Source organism: Charadrius vociferus, unplaced genomic scaffold (genome assembly GCF_000708025.1).
Source record: "Charadrius vociferus isolate BGI_N301 unplaced genomic scaffold, ASM70802v2 scaffold340, whole genome shotgun sequence".
Classification (NCBI taxonomy): domain Eukaryota; kingdom Metazoa; phylum Chordata; class Aves; order Charadriiformes; family Charadriidae; genus Charadrius; species Charadrius vociferus.
Genome location: NW_009646631.1, coordinates 1340477 through 1348792, shown reverse-complemented (window position 1 = coordinate 1348792; position 8316 = coordinate 1340477). Strand labels below are relative to the sequence as shown.

Here is an 8316-nt window from a genome sequence, read left to right as displayed (position 1 = left end):
GTGTGGCTGCTGCGGCGAAGCGCTCTGTGCCGACACTAGCGGCACGTTCGTCGAAGGTGACAGGAAAACGGAGTTTTGGCCTCAGATTCCAGGTGTAAGGGCCTAAAGGTGCACTTGGCCATAGCGCGGTGCGGTTTGACAGGAGTGGCAGAGGGGCTGCGCTCCCTGTGTTTCTCTGCCTCTGCACTGCTCTCTTGTTTTTCTCCCAAAGTATTTTGGAAATTATGTTGTTGAGCGTACTGTTGTCTGTCACTAGGTATGGATAACGGGAAGGATGAAAAAAGCAGGAAACTCTGTGCAACTTCACAAGAAGAGCTGAAGGTCCGAGGTAGGCATTGCTAACCTGTTTAAGGCTGTGGTGTTGAGTGTATTGTCCTTTATGTCAGTTACCATGTTTGACTCTGATGTTGAGCATTGCCACTTGCTAATGGTAATAAACTATGGGATCCTGGAAGAGGGGAAAAGAAACCCAAACCTCCTCAAAATAGGCATTCATTGTGCTTAAGTTCTGTGAAGAGTCATTTTTGTAGACCATAGTTACTAGCATGCTTATCACTGTTGCCTTGTGTTATCCTAAGGAAAAGAAAAAAGGAAACGGAAACGCAGTAGAAGCAGATCATCATCCATTTCATCCACATCATCTTCTAGTGCTACATCCAGTTCTTCTTCCTCATCACGTTCATCATCAAGATCGTCTTCCTCAAGTAGCAGAGGTAAGCTACCTCCATGCATACACATGATGTTTATCAGTTTTGATAGCACGCCTGGAAGCATTTAAAAGTTATTTTAAATGTGGCTAAACCACCACAAAGGGACAGTGTAGAGTACCAATACTGCATGTTCAGTGTTTCTCTCATAACCCTTTCCTATCGCTGTGTTAAGGTACCTCTTTACACACAGTATGCAGTGCTCCTGTGTTAATTTAAGTAACTTCAAAATAGAAATTGCCATTCAAAGAAATGTTACTTTGTAACAATATGCTGTATATATTTAAAATTCTGTGTTTGAAAGTATAGCGAATATAGATTTCTTTCTACTTTACCCGTCCATTTAGACCAGTGTTGGAGTTTTTCATTTAGTCTTACCTTGGTCTTAAAGTGCCAAGCATTTAACTTTGAGGACTCACGTGAAGTTCATTAATACTAAGCTGCTTCTTACTTAGAGTACTTGTAGTTTTTTTAAAAGATATTGTCTGGGAGTAAGTGCAGATTTTTTCTATGGATATAACTTGTGACGTCACGGGGAATGTATTGCTGATTATATCAAGACTATTACTTTGATATTCTGTATCAAAATATTTGGTATCATTGCAGGTAAAATGACCAAATTGCCATGCTACTTTTAATAGAATGCATTAGGCAAATTCTGAAGTGTATTTTATGTTTTTATGACTATGATTGAGAAGTCTTCTATGAACTAGAGCCCTAGGAGAAATAGAGTTTGCCTGATGAAAACTCTTAACTTCAGAGTTGGGTGAAGTTTCACTGTCTGGTACATGACCTCATGTTTGTGATTCTGTATCCCACAGTTTAACAAAGACTTAGTTCTGCTTCTCTTGAGGTGGGTTTATATCTCTATGGAAATATTACTTGTTCTTCAGTGGCTTGATTCAATGTATCTGACAGAAATATGTTCTGCAAATGTTCAAATCTATGAACTTGCACATTTGGTTAGGGGGCTTTTCCTTCCTTCTTGAATGAATGTTATCCCATGTGACACATTCTTAACATTTCTAAAAAGAATTAAAATGTCATGTCAGACACTGACTGCGTGAACATGCTTAGGATGCTTTCTGGCTCATCTTTTGGAGCGGTGCCAAGAAACGCGTGTCTGGGGAAAAAGTCCTTCTGAATTAGGCCCGAGTTGTCCATCTGCATGCTCAGAGATTTGCTAAAACTTTACAGCTAAAAATTCCCTAAGTTTTCCCATTCACAGGGGAGAGCACAAAATCTAGCAATAATGTCCTATAAGGGCATGTTTAAACAACTCAATTTACTCCATCTAGAGAAGAAAAGATGTGAGGTAGTTGAGCTAAGACAGATATGTAGGTGTAGGTAGTGGGTACTATGGAAAGAGAGTGAAAAAATCTTTCTGTAACATTCGAGCAAGGAAAAATGACCTCAAATTGCAGCAGGAGGGATTTGAATTAGACCTGGTAAAAATATATCCTAGCAACAGAACAGTGGAATAGCTTGCCTAACCTGCAGTTAAAGGCCTTGAATGATGAAGGTTGCCCCGGTCTGATGTGTCAGGTATAGCAGGAGTGGAGTTAACTTTCCTTGGGGATAGCAAAATGGAGATTCCTTCTGGCATTTTTTAATATGTGTTTCTCTTATTTAGCGAGTGCTAAATCACTGGGTAAATCGGGTATTTTCAGTTTCCACTTTAGGCCAGTAAGTGGCAGTAAGTTGGTGCGTTGCTTTTCTCAAGGTTTGTTTCAACCAGCGTTAATATATATATATATAGCTGAATTAAACCATTTTCTTCTTACATTTGCATTTCTATATGCCTTATCTGTAAAATCAAGTGCCTTTTCCAGAATGCTAAACTTACAGGGGTTTGTTGGTTTTTTTTAGATTCTCCTAAGTCTAAATCAAAGAAAAAGAAAAAAGAAAAACACAACAAAAAGGTAAACATTTACTAAGAGAAATAAGTAGTTAACAAACAGAAAATAGTTCTTCATATTTCAATAACCTTCTGTGTCATGTAAGATGTAATGCTTTTGTCTATGGCTATGTAAATCTGAATCACGCTTTTAGGGTTACAGCAGGTGAGCCGACAGGTTGTCATATACTTGGCTGTATATTAAAGGAGAAGTAATTTAAAGGTTCCTTTTGCCAGTTGTTGCTGGTCCAGCTAGAATCTACAGTAGTCTCTGAAGAACAGAGAAGTGGGAAATCTCGATAACTTTATAGAATTTCTGATAGAAGAAACTATTTAAAGTCAGTGAGATTCTTGCTGTTGCAGTTTTTCTTTTTCATTTTATTAGGACCACCTGTTCAATGATTTTTATGTATTTGGCTTACATTAAAAGAGAGCAAATCAAGGATAAGACTATTTGTGTTTCTCAAGATCTCAAGGGTTGCTAACCCTGCTGCATTATTTTCTCTGTGCTTCAGATAGTACCTATCCAGTAGTGGTAAGGGCAAGCAGTAGTGGCTATCTTGACTAGCCAGGGTGTTACGAGCTACTTGTGGGTTTCCTTTTTTTTGCCCGTGTAAATCTGTAAGCATAAGAGTACATGTCTTATACTTGTAGAAAAGGAAAAAAGACAACAAAATGAAGAAAAAGAAAGAAAAGAAGAAAAAGAGAGAGAAACCAGGACCTGTCCAGCTTTCCAAGGTATGCTTGTGTGAGCTTGAAGTCCTGTTAGATTTCTCATCTAAGCGCTTAATCTGTCCTGTCATAAAAGTGTTTATAACACCATCGGTTTTGTCATCAGCAAATAGAAACCTATCTCTATTGTTTTGGACAGTTAGGAAGTATAAAAGATTATTGTCTGTAATATTATTTTAAGATTTGTAACATGACAAAATAAAGCAAAGCTTATGTCTTTCTAATATGTGATTTCATTTTAGTTCTTTAAGAATAAAAAGAAGAATGAAAACTACAGCATGATAACCGGAAAGAAAATTAAGATGAAAATTAAGAAGACTAAGAAGGATAAAGAGGTAAGAGTTAAAATAGTCTATGTATCCCTAGGGGAAAATGTATCTTTTAATATTTTTCTAATAGTAGGCTTTTGTAGAAGAGTAGATCTTACAGTTAAGAGTTGTAAATTGATTGTAGCTTTTAATGTGGCTATGATGCTATCTGAGAAATTTTAATTCATTCTTTTGGCAGGTTTTGTGTTATGAGTGGGCCTGGAATACTCAGGCATGAGTAGATAAACCAAAGTATGCTTGTGCAGGTTCTTAGAATGTCAGTCCATAATGTTTAGCTTATTCCTGGCTTTCTCTGTTGATTTAATTTGTACTGTGTTTAATTGTCCTCATCTCTTCCGGTCTCTTGTGATCAGTTATGGTAATTGCTGCTTTACAGTGTTTTTCTAATGCATGCAAGACCAGTGATTATTTAGAGAGGAATTAAAAAAAAAAGATGATAGGATAGATATTAGGACCACATGTTCGTGCATTCTGTCAAAACAGTCAAACGTTTTTGCTGAGACACCCAGAGGAATAGATATTGTGGAACATAGGAAGTTCTGTTCCAACACATGGAAAAACTTCTTGGCAGTTCGGGTGACAGAGCACTGGCACAGGCTGCCCAGGGAGGTTGTGGAGTCCCCTTCTCTGGAGATTTTCAAAACCCGCCTGGATGCAGTCCTGAGTAATGTGCTCTGGGCAATCCTGCTTTAGCAGGGGAGTTGGACTAGATGATCTCTAGAGGTCCCTTCCAACTCTGAAAATTCTGTGATTCTGTGAATAGCATTTTGTGCTATTGTTATGGGTGTCTGGACTCAGCTCTTCAATAATATGTTCAGTCTTCAGCAGTTTCCACACTTTAGAGTGATCTGCAGAGGGCTTCTGGTACTAGTCAGTATGTGTTAAAAGTGTTACTTTGCTTAAGTATGCAGTTGGTGGATTCTGATTCAGCCATAACAGTTCATTCTATAGTTACCAAACCAGACCTGAGCATTCCAAGTTAAATTTTATCAAAAAATACATTATCTTCTTTCTGTGGCACTGAAGTTTGTGTTAAATTATGTTGAATGCTTCTAGCCTTATCCCAGTAACCTGCATGTTACAATATTTGATGTCAAATACTTGATGTTGGTCCTTTTTTGATTGGTGTGCATGGTCATGAACATGCCCAATTGAACAACATCCGTTGTTCACAATATTTTAAGATTCAATGATTGTTTTATAAATTCTGATTTAAAAAACACTGGAAACAAGCATTTTGACTGTTTGAGCTGTCTCTTATGTAAAGAAAGAACCTAAATTCATGGTTCGCTTTCTGTTATGCTGCAAGCTCCTGCTTATGCATAGAAAAAAATGATACTTCCCAGAGCGTAAGACTTGCTGTGTGTACAGTGCCTCAGACACCAGAGAATTGCATCTGTTCCGCTTGTGAGTTCCCTCCTGAGCAGGCTTTGAGCTACACGATGACAACCCAGTGGAGCCTCCGCAGAGAGGCACTTAGAAAATGTATCATAAAATAGTGACAGCGACAGCTTGTCTCCTATAGCATCTCTCCTGAGTGCCCGTTGCCTTGCACTTCCTCCAGGCACTCACACCTGCCTGGCAGCTAGTCATACCCAGCTCATTGAATGTGGTAGTGTTTGTTGTGCAGCGTGCTGAGATGTGAAAGCCCCACAGAAAGCAGGATTATGCAGCCTTGGTCCACTGAGTACAGGTCTGTTACACTGCTGCCTCTGCTTTTCTGCTCTACAGAGAGATCGTAACCGTGCAGAACTTCTTGAATTTCTGAACTCTGCTTTATAATGGGAAGAGTGCTAACCAAGGACTTGTAAATATACCAAACAAATGATCATCATGCCTAGCAAGACACTAAAGGGAAACTCAGGGATAAGGACGCCATGTTTGACAAGACCAGACTCTCCTGCTGTGAAGACAATCGGGATGTCCTTTTTTAATGGCAAAACAAAGAGTAACTGATAACTTGTTAATGAAGATCCATGTCCTCCTTTTGAGATCCTAAGGTAATAGCCAGGCTGTGATGTTTTAGAAGAACCTAAGAGTGTGTCATTGACAATGATAAGAACTGACACACTGAAGTACAATAATGTAATTTCTATCCTAACTGCATGCAGAACAGACTCTTAATTTCAAATGTCATAATGTTTCTAGTAGTTTAAACAAAGCAGAGTATTTGTAAATGTCTATTTGAAAGACAAGGCGTTTCTATATGAGTATTTTTTCCAGTAGTGGTTTTACTTGTCCTAAAGAGCAAGATGACCTTTGTAAATAGAACATGCTTTTACATAAATGATTTTTTGACAGTTCACTCATTAATATATTATTTTCTTTCAGAGTTTGAGATACGATCTTTCTCTGGAAAGTTTATTACTCTCTCTCTCGCTAGAATGTGGAACAGTGAAATACTCTAGAGCAATAATGGTAGCTGAATGATTTTTATCCCAAAATAGAAACAGGAAACATCTCTGGGTTTTTTTGTTTATCTGGATCAGCTGTTGAAAGGCAGCTTACAACAGATAGTTTACCCCTCCCATCTGGAGTTGCTGTTCCTAGACCTAAAAAATGTAGAGTTTTGGCCTGACTTTCTGATCGTGTGAGCTGTTTATCAAATCTTCCTCTGTCTGAAGTGCCACAAGGCACGTACCACCTATCTTAGTCTAATGGAAAGAGAAAGAGCCGTAAGAATGATGCCAAAGCAGGCAGTGACAGTGACCCTCCAGGTGTGTTGACAGCTCACTGTGAGATGAGACAGATCTGGATATACAGCTGACCCCAGCATAACTTGAGTGTGTGTTAGCAGTGGTAGTTTGCTCAGTGCTTGCTTGCTTCCTTTGAGAACTTTGACTTCAATTACCCAGCAGGCCCCTGTGTTCATAACTCTGATGTGGGAACTCTACTTGAATCCCTTGTGTAGCAAGTGCTCCTCGGGAACCACAATTTAGGAATGCCTAAAAAAAATGAGTCAAGGGTAGTTGACTTTGACAAGAATATCAGGTGTACTGTGGTCAGAGTGTGGGGAGTTCATTAAAGAGCAAACAAATGGAAAACTTTGTGTCTGTGTCTGCCATGGTGTTCTAAGTAAATCTCAAGTTTTGTACCATTGCTCAAGGGGTAATTTTAAAACTGTTTTGATGTGTGAAACCTTCTGAAAATGCTAGAATCCTGTCTTTTCCTTAGGTTGGTGGGTTTTTCTGTGAAGCATTTTGCAATTGTTGCAGAGATTTAACTCTTTAGAGACTAAAGCCTTGATCCAGAAGAGCAAGTTTTTACACCCTTATGAACATAAATCATGACAACGCATAGGTAAGAAATGAAGTTTCCTTGACTTTTAACCTGGTGATGGAAGTTTTCTTGGAAGCACTGTTCTGAAATGTCAGTAGGGGAAAAAACAAACAAGGGGGGATCATGCTTTGATTTATGCTACTTTAGTATCTTCTAGCTAGAAGTGCCAAAGCGTCTTGTCCAGATAAGCAGCTTTTATCTCTGGACTTCCCTTAAGAAGGTTAATCCCAGACACACTCTTAGAAGACACCAACATCCTTGCCATTCATAGGTTATACTTTATGTAAAGATAGTATCATTTCCTGAAACTTTTTTTTGGGGGGAGAAGTAGAAATTTGGAAGATAGAAAGCAAATAGGAACGGGAAGTAAAGAACTGTATTGGTTGGAAGGTTCAGACTTAATTGAAATAATCTGCTTTTTGCTGCCTCATTCAAAATCAGTCAAGATCATAAAAACTCCTTCACTGTTCCATGCTAGTATGGAAAAGGCAAAGGACCTTTATTAATATCATGTGATCTGTTCCTCTTTTAGGGTTTTGGTAGTTGCCAACTCTGACTGTACAAAAATGAGTCAGATCACTTTTTCTTTAAAAAAAAAAAAAAGCAAAACTTTTTTTGCTGTTTCAGGACAGAGGAATTTTGCCTGTTCAGTTTTGACATGCTGGATATGCTTTGGTGACGCTTTAAAGTATGTCTATGCCAGCATTTACTTTTAAGATACCATTTCTTTTAGAAAGCTAAGCTGCTTAAGTTCTGTGGCAGTGATTAAGTTTTATTCTCTCCTGCTCAGTTGCTACCTGAAACTTCCCAGCAGTTGCTGCTTTCATAAGCCTCCTTTACCTTTCTGCCCCATCTCCATGTAGATTCTTAGGTTTCTGAAGAGGTTTGAGTTTATGTTGCATCCTTCCCTGTCCTGTCTTTCCCCACAAGCACTGAGATCATGTGCATCTTCTTGGGACTGAGTATCTTTGAGACTGCTCTTTGGAGCTGGCCAACAGATTCCAGGCTCCCTAGTGAGCACAGGCCCATACAGCCAGAATAATTCTCCATGCCTTGCAGCCTCAGGAAAGAAATTAATTTTGTTGACCTTTTCACCAAAACATAGCTTCTTAATACCGCTTCCGATTACTGTTGTGGCAGGTGAACCAGATGTGAAGGTTATGATAGTAAGGTAAGAGATTTAGAGGAATGTGATGAAATACAGATCGAGAAATTTGCATGAGGGAACTGTGAAGTGGTGTGGGATGTCGACCTGATATGCAAATGGCTGATAGAGAGCCTTGCTGCTAGGTCTTAAAAAAGCGCATATCGTGGGGGAAGATGAAGGCTGGAACAATAGAACAATAGAAAAGGTATGAGGTAGGGATGGGGG

At 38.9% G+C, this 8316-nt stretch overlaps 1 long non-coding RNA gene across 1 annotated transcript; it reads left to right on the top strand.

The window, feature by feature from the left end:
* Positions 1-578: 578 nt before the first annotated feature.
* LOC104289390 lies at positions 579-5995 on the top strand. Its single transcript, XR_717909.1, has 5 exons — positions 579-713; positions 2577-2629; positions 3259-3342; positions 3579-3671; positions 5397-5995. It is a non-coding gene; the product is annotated as an uncharacterized LOC104289390 (long non-coding RNA).
* The last annotated feature ends 2321 nt before the right edge of the window (positions 5996-8316 follow it).